The sequence below is a fragment of the Ranitomeya imitator genome, chromosome 10 (genome assembly GCF_032444005.1).
Source record: "Ranitomeya imitator isolate aRanImi1 chromosome 10, aRanImi1.pri, whole genome shotgun sequence".
NCBI lineage: Eukaryota > Metazoa > Chordata > Amphibia > Anura > Dendrobatidae > Ranitomeya > Ranitomeya imitator.
Window position 1 is genome coordinate 104131914 of NC_091291.1, and position 22207 is coordinate 104154120.

Consider the following 22207-nt stretch of genomic DNA (forward strand, 5'->3'; position numbering starts at 1 on the left):
CTCATTCTCTCCTTGGAAGCCTGAATGGCATCCTGAGTGCGATCCCAAATGTCCCATGCCTCCACAGCCCAGTCTGCCACCCTGGAATCGGCGGAAGACACGGGCATGGGCACAGGTACCCGCGGATGCTGACCATAGTTAAGGAGGAATGGAGTCTGTCCAGTGGAATCAGCGACAGCATTGTTAAGAGCAAACTCCGCCCACGGTAGCAAAGATGCCCAGTCATCCTGCTTAGCAGAAACAAAATGTCGCAGATATGTGACCAAGGTCTGGTTGGCTCTCTCTACCAACCCATTCGTCTCGGGATGATAAGCCGAAGAGAGATTCAACTCGATACTGAGAAGACGACAAAGCTCTCTCCAGAACCGAGACGCAAACTGGGGACCTCGGTCACTGACAATTTTGTCTGGCATACCGTGAAGACGAAAGATGTGTTTGACAAACAACGCTGCCAAGGCCCGTGCAGAAGGTAACCGGGGAAGCGGCACCAAATGCACCATTTTAGAAAAATGGTCGGTGATTACCCAAATAATGGTACAGCCACGAGACTTGGGCAGACCCACAACAAAATCCATCCCGACCATCTCCCAGGGCCTGTCTGCCACCGGCAGAGGGTATAACAAACCAGCTGGCCATTGTCGGGAAGACTTATTCTTGGCACAAGAGACACATGCCTGAACGTAGTCTCCGACGTCACGAACCATATGTGGCCACCAGTACATTCTCACCAGCAACTCAGATGTCCTTTTTGCCCCAAAGTGTCCACCCACTCTGGACGAATGAGCCCAAGAGAGAACCTCCGGACGCAAATTGATGGGAACAAAAGTCTTGCCCGGGGGCACAGACTCTAGCGAAACCGGAGCTACAGTTCTCAGACTCTCCGAAGGGACAATGAGCCGAGGCTCGTCCTCCTCCTCCTCAGCTGACACGAAGGAGCGAGAGAGAGCGTCAGCACGAATGTTCTTCTCCCCTGTGAGATAATGTAGGGTAAAGTGGAACCGGGAGAAAAACAAGGACCATCTGGCCTGACGAGAATTCAGCCGCTGGGCTGTTTGTAAATAGACCAAATTCTTGTGATCCGTGAAAACTTGGAATGGGAACCGAGCACCCTCCAAGAGATGTCTCCACTCCGAAAAGGCCAACTTCATTGCCAGCAACTCCCTATCCCCGATGGAGTAATTTCTCTCCGCTGGTGTGAAGGTCTTTGAGAAAAAGAAGCATGGGTGCTTCTGACCCTGAGCATCCTTTTGATAGAGGACTGCTCCAGCACCAACGGATGAGGCATCCACTTCCAAAAGGAATGGCTTACCCACATCGGGACGATGTAAGATGGGAGCGCTAGCAAAATGGGACTTTATAGAAGTGAAGGCCTTGGAGACCCCTTCGGACCACGATTTGGGATTCGCTCCCTTCTTGGTGAGGGATACCAAGGGAGCTACCAAAGTTGAGAAGTGGGGAATGAACTGGCGATAGTAATTTATGAACCCCATAAAGCGCTGCACCGCTTTAAGAGAATGGGGTTCCTGCCAGTCCATCACTGCTTGTAGCTTGGCAGGATCCATAGCCAATCCCTGGGCCGAGATGATATAGCCCAGGAAAGGCAAGGACTCCTGCTCAAACACACACTTCTCCAACTTTGCATATAAGGAATTCGCCCGTAAGAGTTCGAAGACTCTGCCAACATCTCTCCGGTGGGAGTCAATATCTGGAGAGAAGATGAGAATATCATCCAGATAGACTACGACCGAGGTAGAAAGCATATCCCGGAAGATATCGTTGACAAAGTCCTGAAAAACGGCTGGGGCATTACAGAGCCCGAAAGGCATCACCAGGTACTCATAGTGCCCATCCCTGGTATTGAAAGCCGTTTTCCACTCGTCCCCCTCACGGATGCGAATCAGATTGTAGGCACCCCGCAGATCTAATTTGGTGAATATTTTAGCTCCCCTTAATCTGTCAAAGAGCTCCGATATCAGGGGCAACGGGTATTTGTTCTTAATAGTGATAGCATTGAGACCCCTGTAATCGATGCAAGGACGTAACTCCCCGTTCTTCTTTTGCACGAAGAAGAATCCCGACCGCCGCGGACATTTATTGGCGTAATGTCCATGTTGTTGACAGTTATTACAAACCACGGGTACTCGAGCGGCTAGAGATTTAGGTCCCGCTCGAGAAACCTCCATGGCCTCATGGGAATCTGACGCCGAGACAGGGGATTCCAGAGGTCTGGCGAAAGTTGGAGCCAGCCGAAACCTCTGCCTACACTGGGTCCGCTCCAACCTCCGCTCGTGAAAACGGAGGTCGATGCGGGTAGACACAGAAATAAGTTCCTCCAGTGTGGCCGGTATCTCCCTAGTGGCCAAGGCGTCCTTCACATGGTCTGCCAGTCCCCTCCAGAACACCGGAATAGGAACTTTGTCTGGCCACTCTAACTCTGAAGCTAGAGTCCGGAACTGGATGGCAAACTGGCTGACCACGGACGTACCCTGTGTAATAGACAACAATTGGAGTGCGGTGTCGTGGGTAACCCGAGGCCCTAAAAAGACCTGCTTCAGAGTGTCCAAGAAGAGAGGAGCACTCTGTACCACACGATCATCTCGCTCCCAGAGTGGCGTTGCCCACTCCAACGCCCTGCCCGACAAGAGAGATAGGATAAATCCCACTCTCGCCCGCTCCGTAGGAAAACGTGACGCCAGGAGCTCAAGATGTATAGAGCACTGGCTCACGAATCCGCGACAATGTTTACTGTCGCCAGCAAACTTGTCAGGAAGCGGGAGACGGGATAAAGTCGGAGCAGGGGTGGCAGTGGACAAACTGGCTGCGGCTACACTTGCAGCCTGCACAGCTACAGCAGTGACATCCACAGCTGAGGTTGTACGCTCAAGAGCCGCCAACCTTCCCTCCAGCTGCTGGATGTACCTCTGTAAACGCTGGTCGTCCGCCATTTTACTAGCCAGACCCTGGCGCTAGTATTCTGTTAGGACTGGCGGAACGCACCAAGACAGATGATATAGATGCGTTCGCAGTCCGGGGTCCCCTTTAAGTGATGGACAGCCTCTTTGATGTCGGGTGCACACGATCCGAAAGTAGCTGCACTTCCGACACAGTGCTGCCATCTGTTGAACGCAGGTGAATCTGCATGTGTTCACTGAACCGTATGGATTCACCACGTTCTACACATTCTACGCTAGTCTCCGCAAGAGAAATTGACATGCTGCAGTCTGGAAAGATGTGGAGCGCCCACTAGGGCCTAGGGGTACTCGGTACTGGGTCTGGTGGTCATTAAAGGGGTAGTCACGGCGGCAGCGACCTGGTCCGTGGCCTTGGGCGTCCAAGTTAAAGGGAAGGTCTTTAAAGGGGTTGTTTTGAATAACGAATGTTTGTGACGCCACCTGTGGTATTCGGTCAGGGATGACTGACGTTGCTTAAAGGGGTCCACTGGGGATGATGTTATTGCAGCAGGGATGGTATGATTTCCTACAGGTGAAGCTTAGTCCCCTGGGCTCCTGGTGTAGTGGCAAGAATGATGGATGGTGTGGTGCATTAGAGGACACAAGGTTGCAGTCTCTTTACCTTTTACTGGTAATATGCAGCCACAGTCCAGGGTATGGATCACAGGTGATGGTGAGGTCCGGCCAGACTGAAAGCGATTCGGAATCCCCTAGCCAGGTGGGGTTGTAAGCCTTCTTACTGTGCTGTAGTGTGCATCTCTTGCTGCCTGAGGCTTCACACAAGGTCCTCACTTTCTCTCTGTCCTATATGTAAGACGATACCTGCATGGCAGGCAACTTAAGTCTTTTTACAGGTGTGTCTATTTGCTGTGACTCTGGGCTCTATATGCTGCTGTGCCTTCGGATGTAATGGTGGAAAGGTGACTTGAAATCTCCTGCCCACCGGTTTCTGCTGTGGGGCATACAGTTACCCCCACAACCTCGGAATTCCGGCCTCCGGTTTCTTGCGCTGATTCTGGAGTGAGCCCTCTCGCAGCTCCACTCCCAGTATCTTTCCTCTCCTTTGCCTCTTCTCCCTCACAGTCTCTCACAGACTGTTTTGCCTCTTCTCTTTCCAGGAGCTGCAGAAACTTGTGTCTGCATGGCCCCAGCTTTCCACTCCTCACTCCTCTCTGACAGACTCTCTCTGACAGACTAACTCCTCCTCCAGCCAGAATATATATAGGGAAGCCACACACAAACTGGATCAGACCTCCCCCTTCAGGCCTGGAGTAACAACAGTGTTGTATGTATGTGTTACCTGTTAAAGGGATCATTCCTCGCTTCCAGGCATGGCATCACCCTCCTCGTAAGGAAGGCAATACCACTGTAACAACCAACTTCCTGGGGTGTTACAGATGCGCCTCATGTCAGTCTCCACAGGTGATCCGTGGACAGTGGGCATGGGATTTCTTGAAATCTCATCCACTATTCTGTAACATCTGGTTGCTGTAGGTTTGACCCTGCACAATTATGCAGCGTCCAATCCGCAGCAACTCCAGATCATAGGCACATACCCTAAAGATTTTTTACATAAATAAGGTGAATTTCAGGGTATTTTGCTTTCTTTACTGGTAAAAAGAGAAGAGAATGTTTTTTATGATTTATATTTGTTTTTCAGAACTGGCCATTTATATCAATTTACTCTAAAACACTTGTGCGTGTCCATAGTTGAGATTGCATTATATGTCATAATTAAGGAGAAATTGAATTTTGGTTCTGTAAAATTTGGAGACATATGTTCCTTTCCGTGTCACACATTGCAATGAATATTGTAAACAAATATAAACTATTAGAACATATTTAGAACAGATGATCCGCATTCTGGGGTTCAGAAGTGATCCAGCGCTGCAAATGTCATGGGAACTCATCTCTGAAAAAGAAAAAAAATCCAAGGTAATTAGAGGCAACACCTGCTTTGGAGCACCTCAGGTAAGAGCTATAATAACACAGGGCTACGACATTCTGTCAAGTGTCTTCACTGATGAAGTAGCCCTACAGCAGATGGATAGCTTCAATTATTTGGCTCCACGACAAATATAAATTGCCTACTCCTTTGAGATCTTTTTGCATCCTTGCAGTGGCTCAATCAACAATAGCACTAATGGTAAAGATGTAGATACTTTCAAGTTTTGTCATATCAACAATGCAATAATTTATTCTTGTGCTCAACAAAGCCAGATTGTCATGCTCGTTAAAAGCAAAGATGAACAGATGTCTGCACAGAGGTGAAGGGAGGAAAATCTTGTGACGGGTTACATAAGGACCAGATTTCTGCTTCGGACAATCCATACCTGCTAAAAGGTCGTCTGCCTTCCCAAAAAAGTTGATCACGAAGTGTCTCCCTGCTGGAACTCCCAGTGATCACTTGAATTTGGAAGGGAAATTCTATTAAAGTTATTAACCCCTTAAGCCCCGAGGGTGGTTTGCACGTTAATGACCGGGCCAATTTTTACAATTCTGACCACTGTCCCTTTATGAGGTTATAACTCTGGAACGCTTCAACGGATCTTGGCGATTCTGACATTGTTTTCTCGTGACATATTGTACTTCATTTTAGTAGTAACATTTATTCGATATAACTTGCGTTTATTTGTGAAAAAAACGGAAATTTGGCGAAAATTTTGAAAATTTCGCAATTTTCCAACTTTAAATTTTTATGCCCTTAAATCACAGAGATATGTCACGCAAAATACTTAATAAGTAACATTTCCCACATGTCTCCTTTACATCAGCACAATTTTGGAACCAAAATTTTTTTTTGTTAGGGAGTTATAAGGGTTCAAAGTTGACCAGCAATTTCTCATTTTTACAACACCATTTTTTTTTAGGGACCACATCTCATTTGATGTCATTTTGAGGGGTCTATATGATAGAAAATACCCAAGTGTGACACCATTCTAAAAACTGCACCCCTCAAGGTGCTCAAAACCACATTCAAGAAGTTTATTAACCCTTCAGGGGTTTCACAGGAATTTTTGGAATGTTTAAATAAAAATGAATATTTAACTTTTTTTCACACAAAATTTATTTCAGCTCCAATTTGTTTTATTTTACCAAGGGTAACAGGATAAAATGGATGCCAAACATTGTTGTACAATCTGTACTGAGTACGCTGATACCCCATATGTGGGGGTAAACCACTGTTTGGGCGCATGGCAGAGCTCGGAAGGGAAGGAGCGCCATTTGACTTTTAAATGCAAAATTGACAGGAATTGAGATGGGACACCATGTTGCGTTTGGAGAGCCACTGATGTGCCTAAACATTGAAACCCCCCACAAGTGACACCATTTTGGAAAGTAGACACCCTAAGGAACTTATCTAGATGTGTGGTGACCACTTTGACCCACCAATTGCTTCACAGAAGTTTATAATGCAGAGCCGTAAAAATAAAAAATCATATTTTTTCACAAAAATGATCTTTTCGCCCCCAATTTTTTATTTTCCCAAGAGTAAGAGAAGAAATTGAACCTCAAAAATTGTTGGCCAATTTGTCCTGAGTACGCTGATACCCCGTATATGGGTGTAAACCATTGTTTGGGCGTATGGCAGAGCTCGGAAGGGAAGGAGCGCCATTTTACTTTTCAATGCAAAATTGACTGGAATTGAGATGGGATGCCATGTTGCGTTTGGAGAGCCCCTGATGTGCCTAAACATTGAAATCCCCACAAGTGACACCATTTTGGAAAGTAGACCCCTTAAGGAACTTATCTAGAGGTGTGGTGAGCACTTTGACCCAACAAGTGCTTCACAGAAGTTTATAATGCAGAGCCGTAAAAATAAAAAATCATATTTTTTCACAAAAATAATCTTTTCGCCACCAATTTTTTATTTTCCCAAGGGTAAGAGAAGAAATTAGACCACAAAAGTTGTTGTGCAATTTGTCCTGAGTGCGACGATACCCCATATGTGGGGGTAAACCACTGTTTGGGCGCATGGCAGAGCTCGGAAGGAAAGGAGCGCCATTTGACTTTTCAATGCAAAATTGACTGGAATTGAGATGGGACGCCATGTTGCGTTTGGAGAGCCCCTGATGTGCCTAAACATTGGAACCCCTCACAAGTGACACCATTTTGAAAAGTAGACCCCTTAAGGAACTTATCTAGATGTGTGGTGAGCACTTTGACCCAACAAGTGCTTCACAGAAGTTTATAATGCAGAGCCGTAAAAATAAAAAATCTTATTTTTTCACAAAAATGATCTTTTCGCCCCCAATTTTTTATTTTCCCAAGGGTAAGAGAAGAAATTAGACCACAAAAGTTGTTGTGCAATTTGTCCTGAGTGCGACGATACCCCATATGTGGGGGTAAACCACTTTTTGGGTGCATAGCAGAGCTCGGAAGGGAAGGAGCGCCATTTGACTTTTCAATGCAAAATTGACTGGAATTAAGATGGGACGCCATGTTGGTTTGGAGAGCCCCTGATGTGCCTAAACATTAAAAACCCCCACAAGTGACACCATTTTGGAAACTAGACCCTCTAAGGAACTTATCTAGATGTGTTTTGAGAGCTTTGAACCCCCAAGTGTTTCACTACAGTTTATAACGCAGAGCCGTTAAAATAAATTTATTTTTTTTTTCGCAAAAATTTTTTAGCCCCCAGTTTTGTATTTTCACAAGGGTAACATAATAAATTGGACCCCAAAAGTTGTTGTCCAATTTGTCCTGAGTACGCTGATACCCCATATGTGGGGGGGAACCACTGTTTGGGCGCATGGCAGAGCTCGGAAGGGAAGGAGCGCCATTTGGAATGCAGACTTAGATGGATTGGTCTGCAGGAGTCACGTTGCATTTGCAGAGCCCCTGATGTACCCAAACAGTACAAACCCCCCACAAGTGACCCCATATTAGAAACTAGACCTCCCATGGAACTTATCTAGATGTGTTGTGAGAACTTTGAACCCCTAAGTGTTTCACTACAGTTTATAACGCAGACCCGTGAAAATAAAAATTCTTTTTTTTTTTCACAAAAATGATTTTTTAGCCCCCAGCTTTGTATTTTTACAAGGGTAACAGAATAAATTGGACCCCAAAAGTTGTTGTTCCATTTGTCCTGAGTACGCTGATACCCCATATGTGGGGGGGAACCACTGTTTGGGCTCATGGCAGAGCTCGGAAGGGAAGGAGCGCCATTTGGAATGCAGACTTAGATGGATTGGTCTGCAGGCGTCACGTTGCATTTGCAGAGCCCCTGATGTACCCAAACAGTAGAAACCACCCACAAGTGACCCCATATTGGAAACTAGACCTCCCATGGAACTTATCTAGATGTGTTGTGAAAACTTTGAACCCCCAAGTGTTTCACTACAGTTTACAACGCAGAGCCGTGAAAATAAAAATCCTTTTTTTTCCCACAAAAATGATTTTTAGCCCCCCAAATTTTTATTTTCCCAAGGATAACAAGAGAACTTGGACCCAAAAAGTTGTTGTCCAATTTGTCTCGAGTACGCTGATACCCCATATGTTGGGGTAAACCCCTGTTTGGGCGCACGGGAGAGCTCGGAAGTGAAGGAGCACTGTTTTACTTTTTCAATGCAGAATTGGCTGGAATTGAGATCGGACGCCATGTCGCGTTTGGAGAGCCCCTGATGTGTCTAAACAGTGGAAACCCCCCAATTATAAATGAAACCCTAATCCAAACGCACCACTAACCCTAATCCCAACTGTAACCCTAACCACACACCTAACCCAGACACACCCCTAATTCTAATCCCAACCCTAATCCCAACCGTAAATGTAATCCAAACCCTAACCCTAGCCCCAACCCTAGCCCTAACCCTAACCCTAACCCTAACCGGAAAATGGAAATAAATACATTTTTTTTAATTTTATTATTTTTCCCTAAGGCTAGGTTCACATTGCGTTAGGGAAATCCGTTTAGCACTAGCGGATTGCGCTAACACAATGTCTTTTTAGGTGTCGTGTTTAGTGGTCGCGTTAACGTCCCCGCTCTGGAAGATCGGGGATCGGACCTCGGGCGCGCCGCGGACGCTGCAAGCAGCGTCTGAGGCGCGCCACAAAAGAATGGCACCTTGCTAGCGCGAGCCGAAAATGGCACGCTCTAGCGATGCGCTACACCTGAAAATCACATTGCTGTCAATGGTTGTGCTAACGGACCCGTTGCACGGCGTTAATTGTGACATTTTCGCCGTGCAACGCTGTCCGTTAGCGTTAACCCATTAACGCAATGTGAACCTAGCCTAACTAAGGGGGTGATGAAGGGGGGTTTGATTTACTTTTATAGCAAGTTTTTTAGCGGATTTTTATGATTGGCAGCCGTCACACACTAAAAGACGCTTTTTATAGCAAAAAAGTTTTTGCGTCTCCACATTTTGAGACCTATAATTTTTCCATATTTTGGTCCACAGAGTCATGTGAGGTCTTGTTTTTTGCGGGACGAGTTGACGTTTTTATCGGTTACATTTTTGGACACGTGACAGTTTTTGATCGCTTTTTATTCCGATTTTTTTGTGAGGCAGAATGACCAAAAACCAGCTATTCATGAATTTCTTTTTGGGGGAGGCGTTTATACCGTTCCGCGTTTGGTAAAATTGATGAAGCAGTTTTATTCTTCGGGTCAGTACAATTACAGCGACACCTCATTTATATCATTTTTTTTATGTTTTGGCGCTTTTATACGATAAAAGCTATTTTATAGAAAAAATAATTATTTTGGCATCGCTTTATTCAGAGGACTATAACTTTTTTATTTTTTTGGTTATGATGCTATATGGCGGCTCGTTTTTTGCGGGACAAGATGACGTTTTCAGAGGTACCATGGTTATTTATATCCGTCTTTTTGATCGCGTGTTATTCCACTCTTTGTTCAGCGTTATGATAATAAAGCGTTGTTTTTTGGCTCGTTTTTTTTTTTTTTTTCTTACGGTGTTCACTGAAGGGGTTAACTAGTGGGCCAGTTTTATAGGTCGGGTCGTTACGGACACGGCGATACTAAATATGTGTACTTTTATTGTTTTTTTGTTTTTTTTTTATGTAAAGAAATGTATTTATGGGAATAATATTTTTTTTTTTCTGCTTTATTTAGGAATTTTTTTTTTATTTTTTTTTTTACAAGTGTGGAAATTTTTTTTTTTACTTTTTCACTTTGTCCCAGGGGGGGACATCACAGATCACCGATCTGACAGTGTGCACAGCACTCTATCAGATCGGTGATCTGACATACAGCCGGGCAGGATTAGAGCTGCAGCTGCAGCCTGATCCTGACCCGGAAGTGCTCCCTGCAGGACCCGGATGCAGCCCGGCGGCCATTTTGGATCCGGGGACTGCAGGGAGAAGACGCTCGGTACACGGTGAGCACATCACCGTGTACCGATCGTCTCAGGGAAGCCCGCAGGGAGCCCCCTCCCTGCGCGATGCTTCCCTGCACCGCCGGCACACCGCGATCATCTTTGATCGCGGTGTGCCGGGGGTTAATGTGCCGGGAGCGGTCCGTGACCGCTCCTGGCACATAGTGCCGGATGTCAGCTGCGATAGGCAGCTGACACCCGGCCGCGATCGGCCGCGCTCCCCCCGTGAGCGCGGCCGATCGCATATGACGTACTATCCCGTCCATGGGAATTAAGTCCCAGGTCACCTGGACGGGATAGTACGTCATATGGGATTAAGGGGTTAAATGCAAATCTAAAGTTCCTTACTATGCACTGAGGTCTCTCCAGATATTAAAATATAATAAACATACGGTGCAAAGTCAAAACTTAATCCTCACTACAACTGCAGCCCACCATCCAGTCCTCACCTCCAATCAACCTCTTCTTTCCTCCATCCACCAGCACAAAATGTCTTCTTTGAGCAAGGGTCCTATTTGTGCATAGGGTACAAAGACAAAAATGAATCCTCACCTTGTCACTCACCTTTCACACCACCACTGCAACCCACTGTCTATTCCTCACCTCCAACCAGCCTCTTCTTTCCTCCTTCCTCTGGTGCACAATGTCCACTTTGGGAATCTCAACTATGGAGGAGAGTAGGTCTCTGAGATCACAGCACATTGTGGAGACACGGGGGGTCATCGGGCGCCCTGTTCCGCCAGCCGAAACTGCATGGACCATATTACAAGCTTACACAAACAAAAGTCTGTTTTCTTGACCAATCAGAAAGAAACACATAAATTAAAAAGTCAACCTATAGATAGCAGTCTTTTCCTGGCTTGCTGAAAATAGATGTCTGGCTAATTAAGATAAAATGCTGTGTCCCCACACACACGTTTAGAGTGACATTTCGACATGCGTCACTCGAGAACCAGCCAGCACTATGGGAAAAAGCATGTTGTGACGTATCAACATATTCCATGAAGTAAGAGGCTCATTTGTCATTGAAAACCACTGCACAGAATGAAGATGCTGGATGAGGACATCAAGCACTGGAGGAAGAAAGAAGAAGAGGTCAGATGGAGCAGAGGACTGGACTGTGTTAGTGGGACAGGTGAGTGGCAAGGTGAGTATTCATTTTTTAACTCTTTTCCCGGATCACTGCAATTCAGCAAAATAGCAGTTGCAGCGCCCCAGAGATCTGGTCGTTGCAGTAACGTCGCTCTGCCACTAAGGGGAGTGATGGTACGTCTGATGGCACTAAAGGAGTTCTTCTGACCAGGTATCACCAGCACACATTACACTTCACACTCCGGCCACTAGGGGGAGCAAAAGGTTTTATTTATTAGGCCACTCCTCACACTGGTAAAACTAGGGGTTGGATAGGAAGTTAGTCAGAAGCTGACTGGGTTGGATTCAGGCAACATCCCTTGGCAGGGGGTGTTGCGGGGAGAAGATTCAGGAGGGGCCCTGTGAAGCGTGGGAACCTGGCAGGTACCTAGTGACAAGAATTAAACGTTACGGAACTGCGCCTGCAACATCCTACTGAGGCGCGTAGCCGATAGCCGGAACACCGAAGAAGTAACTGACTCTATGCCTTACTTCAAACTCCGGTGTTGTGAATTCTGTTGTCGGGCTCCCTCCTGTGGTCATGAATGGTAGTTCGGCTGGTTCTGTCCATGGACTTCCTCTGGTGGGTGTTTCTGAGTTTCCTTCCACAGGTGACAAGGTTAAATCGTTAGCTGCTGCTCTATTTAACTCCACTTAGATCTTTGCTCCATGCCACCTATCAATGTTCCAGTATTGGTCTAGTTCTCTCCTGGATCGTTCTTGTGACCTGTCTTCCCACCAGAAGCTAAGTTCCAGCTTGTATTTCTTTGGTTTGCTATTTTTCTGTCCAGCTTGCTATTTTTATTGTTGTCTTGCTTGCTGGAAGCTCTGGGACGCAGAGGGAGCGCCTCCGCACCGTGAGTCGGTGCGGAGGGTCTTTTTGCGCCCTCTGCGTGGTCTTTTTGTAGGTTTTTGTGCTGACCGCAAAGTAACCTTTCCTATCCTCGGTCTGTTCAGTAAGTCGGGCCTCACTTTGCTAAATCTATTTCATCTCTATGTTTGTATTTTCATCTTTACTCACAGTCATTATATGTGGGGGGCTGCCTTTTCCTTTGGGGAATTTCTCTGAGGCAAGGTAGGCTTTATTTTTCTATCTTCAGGGCTAGCTACCGTGATTCCCTGAAAGTAGGACCCCCCCGAAAGTAAGACAGGGTGGGGGTTTCGGGGGGGTCCTCCAATGTAAGGCCTTCCCCCGAATGTAAGGCAGGGTTGGGGGGGCCGCTGTGAAATGTAAGGCCCTTACCTTTGGGCCGCCGCTGTCCCCCATTGGGTCCCCAGGCTCCAGAGGTGTCCTCAGGTGCAGCTGGGCGGGTCCAGCGCTCATAGGGTTAACTCGCCGTGTTAACCCCGCAATCCGCCCAGCTCAACAGCTCATTGGCCGCCCCTGCTCCCCACGTCACCGCCGGCCCCCGGCTCGAGCGCTGATTGGCCAATCAGCTCAAGTGCTGATTGGCCCAGCAGCTCGGGCTGTAATTGGCCGCCCCAGCCCCACGTCACCGCTGTTTCCCTGCTGATTGGCACAGCGTTCCCTGCAGCACAGGCCTTCCGCACCCACAGCCGCACCGCAGAGGAAAACGTCCAGCATTTAAAAAGCAAGTAGGGAAACATGTACTGTATAGGGTATGGGGCTGTGTGCAGTGGGATACGGCACTGTTATGGGGTATGGGGCTGTGTGCAGTGGGATACGGCACTGTTATGGTATGGTATGGTATGTTAATAAATGTTAATTTATTGGTTAAAAAGAAATTGTCATTTTTTTTTTCGGCTAATGTAAGACCTCCCCCGAAAGTAAGACAGGGTGGAACTTTTTGGGTTAAAATTAATGTAAGACAGGGTCTTACTTTCGGGGAAACACGGTAGTTCCTTAGGCTGTGCCGAGTTGCATAGGGAGCGTTAGGCGCAATCCACGGCTATTTCTAGTGTGTTTGATAGGATTAGGGATTGCGGTCAGCAGAGTTCCCACGTCCCAGAGCTCGTCCTTATTATCAGAAACTATCAGGTCATTCTGTGTGCTCTTAACCACTAGGTCCATTGTTGTCCTGACCACTAGGTCATAACAGTACAGGTGGCCCAAAGTACTAATGCATCTCAATAGAGGGATAAGAGAAGTTCTGAGACCATTTTTTTTCTTTGCAGTGTTTTTTGTCTCTCTTTTCCCCTTTACCTCTGGGTGGTTCAGGACACTGGTGTAAACATGAACAGTCAAGTTCTGTCCTCTTGGATGGATAATCTCACTACAAGGGTACAAAACATTCAAGATTTTGTGGTTCAGAATCCGATGTCAGAGCCTAGGATTCCAATTCCTGATTTGTTTTTTGGTGATAGATCTAAGTTCTTGAATTTCAAAAATTATTGTAAATTGTTTCTTGCCTTGAAACCTCGCTCCTCAGGTGACCCTGTTCAACAAGTAAAGATCATTATTTCTTTGTTACGTGGTGACCCTCAAGACTGGGCATTTTCCCTTGCGCCAGGAGATCCCGCATTGCGTGATGTTGATGCGTTTTTCCTGGCGCTTGGATTGCTTTATGACGAACCTAATTCAGTGGATCAGTGTTGTGATAGGCAATTCAGTATCACAATGGACATAGCGGTCAGAGCACATACAGTGATCTGACAATAACCCAAAATAATAGAACGAGCTCTGAGACATGGGAACTCTGCAGACCGCAATCCCTAAACCTCTCCAAACAACACTAGAGGCAGCCGTGGATTGCGCTAACTCTGCCTATGCAACTCGGCACAGCCTGAGAAACTAACTAGCCTGAAGATAGAAAATAAGCCTACCTTGCCTCAGAGAAACACCCCAAAGGAAAAGGCAGCCCCCACATATAATGACTGTGAGTTAAGATGAAAAGACAAACGTAGGGATGAAATAGATTCAGCAAAGTGAGGCCCGACTTTCTTAACAGAGCGAGGATAGGAAAGATAACTTTGCGGTCTACACAAAACCCTAAAGAAAACCACGCAAAGGGGGCAAAAAGACCCTCCATACCGAACTAACGGCACGGAGGTACACCCTTTGCGTCCCAGAGCTTCCAGCAAAACAATTAGACAAGCTGGACAGAAAAAATAGCAAACAAATAGCAAAGAGGAACTTAGCTATGCAGAGCAGCAGGCCACAGGAATGATCCAGGGAAAAACAAGTCCAACACTGGAACATTGACAGGAAGCATGGATCAAAGCATTAGGTGGAGTTAAGTAGAGAAGCACCTAACGACCTCACCAGATCACCTGAGGGAGGAAACTCAGAAGCCGCAGTACCACTTTCCTCCACAAACGGAAGCTCCCAGAGAGAATCAGCCGAAGTACCACTTGTGACCACAGGAGGGAGCTCTGCCACAGAATTGACAACAGATCAGGCAGAGAAAATCTTGCTGGCTCTGTGTCAGGGTCAGGATGAAGCGGAGATATATTGTCAGAAGTTTAGAAAGTGGTCTGTGCTCACTCAGTGGAATGAATGTGCCCTGGCAGCAATCTTCAGAAAGGGTCTCTCTGAAGCCCTTAAGGATGTCATGGTGGGGTTTCCCACGCCTGCTGGTCTGAATGAGTCTATGTCCTTGGCCATTCAGATCGATCGACGCTTGCGTGAGCGTAAAGCTGTGCACCATTTGGCGGTACTATCTGAGCATGGGCCTGAGCCTATGTAATGTGATAGGACTTTGACCAGAGCTGAACGGCAAGAACACAGACGTCAGAATGGGCTATGTTTTTACTGTGGTGATTCCACTCATGCTATCTCCGATTGTCCTAAGCGCACTAGGCGGTTCGCTAGGTCTGCCACCATTGGTATGGTACAGTCTAAATTTCTATTGTCTGTTACTCTGATTTGCTCTTTGTCATCTTATTCTGTTATGGCATTTGTGGATTCAGGCACTGCCCTGAATTTGATGGACTTGGAGTATGATAGGCGCTGTGGTTTTTTCTTGGAGCCCTTGCAGTATCCTATTCCATTGAGAGGAATTGATGCTACGCCTTTGGCCAAGAATAAGCCTCAGTACTGGACCCAATTGACCATGTGCATGGCTCCTGCACATCAGGAGGATATCCGCTTTCTGGTGTTGCATAATCTGCATGATGTGGCCGTTTTGGGGTTGCCATGGCTACAGGTTCATAATCCAGTATTGGACTGGAAATCTATGTCTGTGTCCAGCTGGGGTTGCCAGGGGGTACATGGTGATGTTCCATTTTTGTCTATTTCGTCTTCCACTCCTTCTGAAGTTCCAGAGTTTTTGTCGGATTATCAGGATGTATTTGATGAGCCCAAAGCCAGTGCCCTACCTCCTCATAGGGATTGCGATTGTGCAATTAATTTGATTCCTGGTAGTAAGTTTCCTAAGGGCCGATTGTTCAATTTATCTGTGCCAGAACACGCCGCTATGCGGAGTTATATAAAGGAATTCTTGGAGAAAGGCCATATTCGCCCGTCGTCATCACCGTTAGGAGCAGGGTTCTTTTTTGTGGCCAAGAAGGATGGTTCTTTGAAACCTTGTATTGATTACCGCCTTCTTAATAAAATTACAGTCAAATTTCAGTATCCTTTGCCGTTGCTGTCTGATTTGTTTGCTCGTATTAAAGGGGCTAGTTGGTTCACCAAGATAGATCTTCGAAGGGGCATATAATCTTGTGCGTATTAAACAAGGCGATGAATGGAAAACAGCATTTAATATGCCCGAGGGCCATTTTGAGTACCTGGTTATGCCATTCGGGCTTTCCAATGCTCCATCAGTATTTCAGTCCTTTATGCATGACATCTTCCGAGAGTACCTGGATAAATTCCTGATTGTGTATTTGGATGATATTTTGGTCTTTTCGGATGATTGGGAGTCTCATGTGAAGGAGGTTAGAATGGTGTTCCCGGTCCTTCGTGCGAATTCCTTGTTTGTGAAGGGGTCAAAGTGTCTCTTTGGAGTTCAGAAGGTTTCATTTTTGGGGTTCATTTTTTCCCCTTCTACTATCGAGATGGACCCTGTTAAAGTCCAGGCCATTTACGATTGGACTCAGCCGACATCTGTGAAGAGCCTGCAAAAGTTCCTGGGCTTTGCTAATTTTTATCGGCGCTTCATTGCTAATTTTTCTACTGTTGCTAAACCGTAGACTGATTTGACCAAGAAGGGTGCTGATGTGGTCAATTGGTCTTCTGCAGCTGTGGAGGCTTTTCAGGAGTTGAAGCATCATTTTTCTTCTGCCCCTGTGTTGTGCCAGCCAGATGTTTCGCTCCCGTTTCAGGTTGAGGTTGATGCTTCTGAGATTGGAGCAGGGGCTGTTTTGTCGCAAAGAAGTTCTGATGGCTCGGTGATGAAGCCATGTGCTTTCTTTTCTAGAAAGTTTTCGCCTGCTGAGCGTAACTATGATGTTGGTAATCGTGAGTTGTTGGCCATGAAGTGGGCATTCGAGGAGTGGCGTCATTGGCTGGAAGGAGCCAAGCATCGCGTGGTGGTCTTGACAGATCACAAGAATTTGACTTATCTTGAGTCTGCCAAATGGTTGAATCCGAGACAGGCTCGATGGTCATTATTTTTCTCCCGTTTTGATTTTGTGGTTTCGTACCTTCCGGGCTCTAAGAATGTGAAGGCTGATGCCCTGTCAAGGAGTTTTATGCCTGACTCTCTGGTTGTTCCTGAGCCGGCGGGTATTCTCAAAGAGGGGGTAATTTTGTCTGCCATCTCCCCTGATTTGCGGCGGGTGCTGCAAAAATTTCAGGCTGATAGACCTGACCGTTGCCCAGCGGAGAAACTGTTTGTCCCTGATAGATGGACTAGTAGAGTTATCTCTGAGATTCATTGTTTGGTGTTGGCTGGGCATCCTGGAATCTTTGGTACCAGAGATTTGGTGGCTAGATCCTTCTGGTGGCCGTCTTTGTCACGGGATGTGCGTTCTTTTGTGCAGTCCTGTGGGACTTGTGCTCGGGCTAAGCCCTGCTGTTCTCGTGCCAGTGGGTTGCTTTTGCCCTTGCCGGTCCCGAAGAAGCCCAGGATGCATATTTCTATGGATTTTATTTCGGATCTCCCCGTCTCTCAAAAGATGTCGGTCATTTGGGTGGTTTGTGATCGCTTTTCTAAGATGGTCCATTTGGTACCTTTGTCTAAATTGCCTTCCTCCTCTGATTTGGTGCCATTATTTTTCCAGCATGTGGTTCGTTTACATGGTATCCCGGAGAACATCGTTTCTGACAGAGGTTCCCAGTTTGTTTCGAGGTTTTGGCGATCCTTTTGTGCTAGGATGGGCATTGATTTGTCTTTTTCCTCGGCTTTCCATCCTCAGACAAATGGCCAAACCGAACGTACTAATCAAACTTTGGAAACATATCTGAGATGCTTTGTTTCTGCTGATCAGGATGATTTGGTGTCCTTTTTGCCGTTGGCTGAGTTCGCCCTTAATAATCGGGCCAGCTCGGCTACTTTGGTTTCGCCGTTTTTCTGCAATTCTGGTTTCCATCCTTGTTTCTCTTCAGGGCAGGTTGTCTTTGGACTGTCCTGGTGTGGATACTGTGGTGGATAGGTTGCAGCAGATTTGGACTCATGTGGTGGAAAATTTGACATTGTCCCAGGAGAAGGCTCAACGTTTCGCTAACCGCCGGCGCTGTGTGGGTCCCCGACTTCGTGCTGGGGATTTGGTTTGGTTGTCATCTCGTTATGTTCCTATGAAGGTTTCCTCCCCTAAGTTTAAGCCTCGTTTCATTGGTCCGTATAAGATTTCTGAGGTTATCAATCCTGTGTCATTTCGTTTGGCCCTTCCTGCTTCTTTTGCCATCCATAATGTGTTCCATAGGTCGTTATTGCGGAGATACGTGGCGCCTGTGGTTCCATCCGTTGATCCTCCTGCCCCGGTGTTGGTTGAGGGGGAGTTGGAGTATGTGGTGGAGAAGATTTTGGATTCTCGTGTTTCGAGACGGAAACTCCAGTACCTGGTCAAGTGGAAGGGTTATGGTCAGGAAGATAATTCCTGGGTTTTTGCCTCTGATGTTCATGCTGCCGATCTGGTTCGTGCCTTTCATTTGGCTCATCCTGGTCGGCCTGGGGGCTCTGGTGAGGGTTCGGTGACCCCTCCTCAAGGGGGGGGTACTGTTGTGAATTCTGTTGTCGGGCTCCCTCCTGTGGTCATGAATGGTACTTCGGCTGGTTCTGTCCATGGACTTCCTTTGGTGGGTGTTTCTGAGTTTCCTTCCACAGGTGACGAGGTTAAATCATTAGCTGCTGCTCTATTTAACTCCACTTAGATCTTTGCTTTATGCCACCTATCAATGTTCCAGTATTGGTCTAGTTCTCTCCTGGATCGTTCTTGTGACCTGTCTTCCCACCAGAAGCTAAGTTCCAGCTTGTATTTCTTTGGTATGCTATTTTTCTGTCCAGCTTGCTATTTTTATTGTTGTCTTGCTTGCTGGAAGCTCTGGGACGCAGAGGGAGCGCCTCCGCACCGTGAGTCGGTGCGGAGGGTCTTTTTGCGCCCTCTGCGTGGTCTTTTTGTAGGTTTTTGTGCTGACCGCAAAGTAACCTTTCCTATCCTCGGTCTGTTCAGTAAGTCGGGCCTCACTTTGCTAAATCTATTTCATCTCTATGTTTGTATTTTCATCTTTACTCACAGTCATTATATGTGGGGGGTTGCCTTTTCCTTTGGGGAATTTCTCTGAGGCAAGGTAGGCTTTATTTTTCTATCTTCAGGGCTAGCTAGTTCCTTAGGCTGTGCCGAGTTGCATAGGGAGTGTTAGGTGCAATTCACGGCTATTTCTAGTGTGTTTGATAGGATTAGGGATTGCGGTCAGCAGAGTTCCCACGTCCCAGAGCTCGTCCTTATTATCAGAAACTATCAGGTCATTCCGTGTGCTCTTAACCACTAGGTCCATTGTTGTCCTGACCACTAGGTCATAACACTCCGGACAGTTAATTATAGGTTGGCTGTCTACCTTACATCACCTAAGCAGGCATAGGGGGCAACACGTGGAGAGGGGTGTCTCTAGGGTCCCGGAAAAACTCCGAGCCTACCCGTCAAATGGGTGCGTCCTAGCCATAACATACCTGGGGGACGGAGAACTAGAAAGAACTGGAACGAATTAGAAAGAAACGAGAATAGAAGTTGTGAGGACTATCCCGAATGCTCAGCAGGGAAGCACTACAACACACAGGCGCTAATGGTAAGCACTGATTTCCACCTGCAAAGAGAACTCTGGATGTGCCTTCGGACCAGCCCATCTGAGACAGCCCTGTTAACTGTGCTCTGGATTGAGGATCCCGAAGTCTTCAGTAAAGAGGTAAAGAGACTGCAACCCTGTGTCCTCATTATTGTCTGCACCTCACACCATCACCATCCACCTTACTGGGAAGCCCTGGGGACATACTTCACCTGTGGGACGTTTCATCATCTAGCTGCCATCACATCACCCCAGTGGACCCCAGGCAGCGTTGGTCACCCTGACCGAACACCACAGGTGGCGTCACTAAACCTTGACAGACTCGCATCACTTTTCATTGGACGCCCCTTAGCAGTGTCACGGACAAGGTCCAGCCACCGTGACATCCCCAGAACTGAGCCAGCAGAGGACCGGTACCGAGTAACCCGCGGCCCTACGTCTGGGGGCGCTCCACAGCCAATTAGCCATAATTTTTATGAATTTTTAAAAAGCAAATCTAAAAGCGAATCCAAATGTTTTGAAAAAATTTGGTGGAAAATTTATCTTGGGAAAATTCGCTTATCTCTAATTCAAATTTTTAGGGAGACTTGGTAGTCTTATTTCTCTGCAGCGCCATCACAGGGGAAATGTAGAATTACATCATGTCCATTCCCTTAAATATGCTGCCTGTGCTGTTTAATACTGTGTAGGTCACCATTAGTATGACAGTTCTGTAATTAATTACTCCAGAAATGGTCAGAATTGTTGAATATAATGGGCAACTATTACTATCCCTAGCATAAGGACTACCTCGGGGCATCAGTTTTATTAGAAGGCATGCACTGTCTTAATAAATTTGGTGCATTTTACTCTGGTTTAAGACTGGTATATTAAACACTTGTCGTAAATGTCAATAATAATTCTGGCAGCATTTATCTAATGCTTAAACTGAAAGGGGTTAGGCTTTGACCTACCTGGGGGTGGTGTGCTCCTGATGACTGATGGTTTAGACTAGTGACATAGTGGCACCGCGGGCTCAAACTGTGTCCTCTCCGATGCTGCAAGTAGAGGCTGTTTTGTGTCTGCAGTTTCGGGAAGGCATAGGGGGGCCGAAGCTGGTTGGGTCCATTTGTCCAGCAAGCTTCAGATATTTTTGGTTGCTCGCCTGACCCCAATCTACAAACTTACATATGTCTATGAGGCTGTGGGTTCGGGTCAACTCACGGTCCAGCCATTGTGGACCATATGGACCATGAAATACTTTTTTTAATGTGCTATTTATAATTTTATGAATAAGTTGGTCTTTTTCCTGCGTCACCGGTCCACTGTGTATCTGCTTACTGCTGCAGGTGCTCATTTTATCAATACAATCTTCTCCACGTTTTAGATATTGATTTTTCTCTCTCCTTGCAGGAAACTGCTCACCCATGACTTTTTTTTAACAAGTTGAGATTCTTTTCACCTTAACACTTCGCTTACCAGTTCGAAGAAATCCAGAATAATGAAATCAGGTGTTGAGGGAATTTTTGTTTGATGTGTGGCCACCCTGCTACATAGATCGTGACACAGGTCGAGAATGGAGTTGTAATTGTGACTACAAGCAAGTCACAATAATACAACTTTTTCCAACTTGCTTGTCGCTGTATCTTGCGGGTTATGCCGCAATGTAACAGTGGCATACAGTGATCTATGACTGTGAGACCAGTGTCAAGGCAAAAGTCACCAGCATTACAGTTAAAGTTAAGGAAATTATTCAGTTACAGTCATTTTAAATAATGATTAAAATATCATTTTGTAGTTTTTGTGTTTTTGAGTATTTTTTTTTCCTTCCAGTTCATTATTGGGGTTGTCCAGCCTTAGGCTACTGTATGTGACTGCAATCTTGTGTATCCGCACATTGTGCATATTACACACTGTCAGGTTTCTTCGATGCGGATGTTGAGAATGAGCAGTCATGTGACCGCAAGTATGAGATTTGCATACTACTGGCCACATTCCATCTAGACTGTGTCCGACTTCGCTCCATTCACTAGCATTGAGCAAGGCTGCATCCACTCAGTCAACAAGTGACGGCATGAATGTAAATCGCATACTTGCAGTCATGTGTCCGCCGCTGACACCGGAGAGCCCTCACAGTGCTCACAATGTAAGGATTCACAAGTCTGCAGTCACATAGAGTGACTGCAAACTTGTAGCCTAAGGCCAGACAACCCCATAAAAATTAAACAGTTACATAGAAGCCTACGCGAAACGCGCGTAGGGGCTGGCCGTCCGCTTCCACACTGCGACCATTATGGGTGAGGATCAATCTTTGGCACCTTATTACTTGGCTTATTAACCTTAAGAACTTGATTATTCTGGTTGGATTTTATTTTATCAGTGTGGTTTCTGGACTTTTTACCTGTGTCCTTTCTGCTTTAGATACTCATGTGATGGCTATGTGTGTCTAATTGTACGTTTGAAATTTTTAATCTACTATGTGAACTGACATTTAATAAACGTAATTTTGTATTCTCTTTAAGGCAGTAGTTTTGGCTCCAATTTTTCAAATTTTACACGCCTGCAGCCATGTAGTCAACAAGTGACCGCATGAATATAAATCGCATACTTGCAGTCATGTGTCCGCCGCTGACACCGGAGAATCCTCACAGTGCGCACAATTTAAGGATTCACAA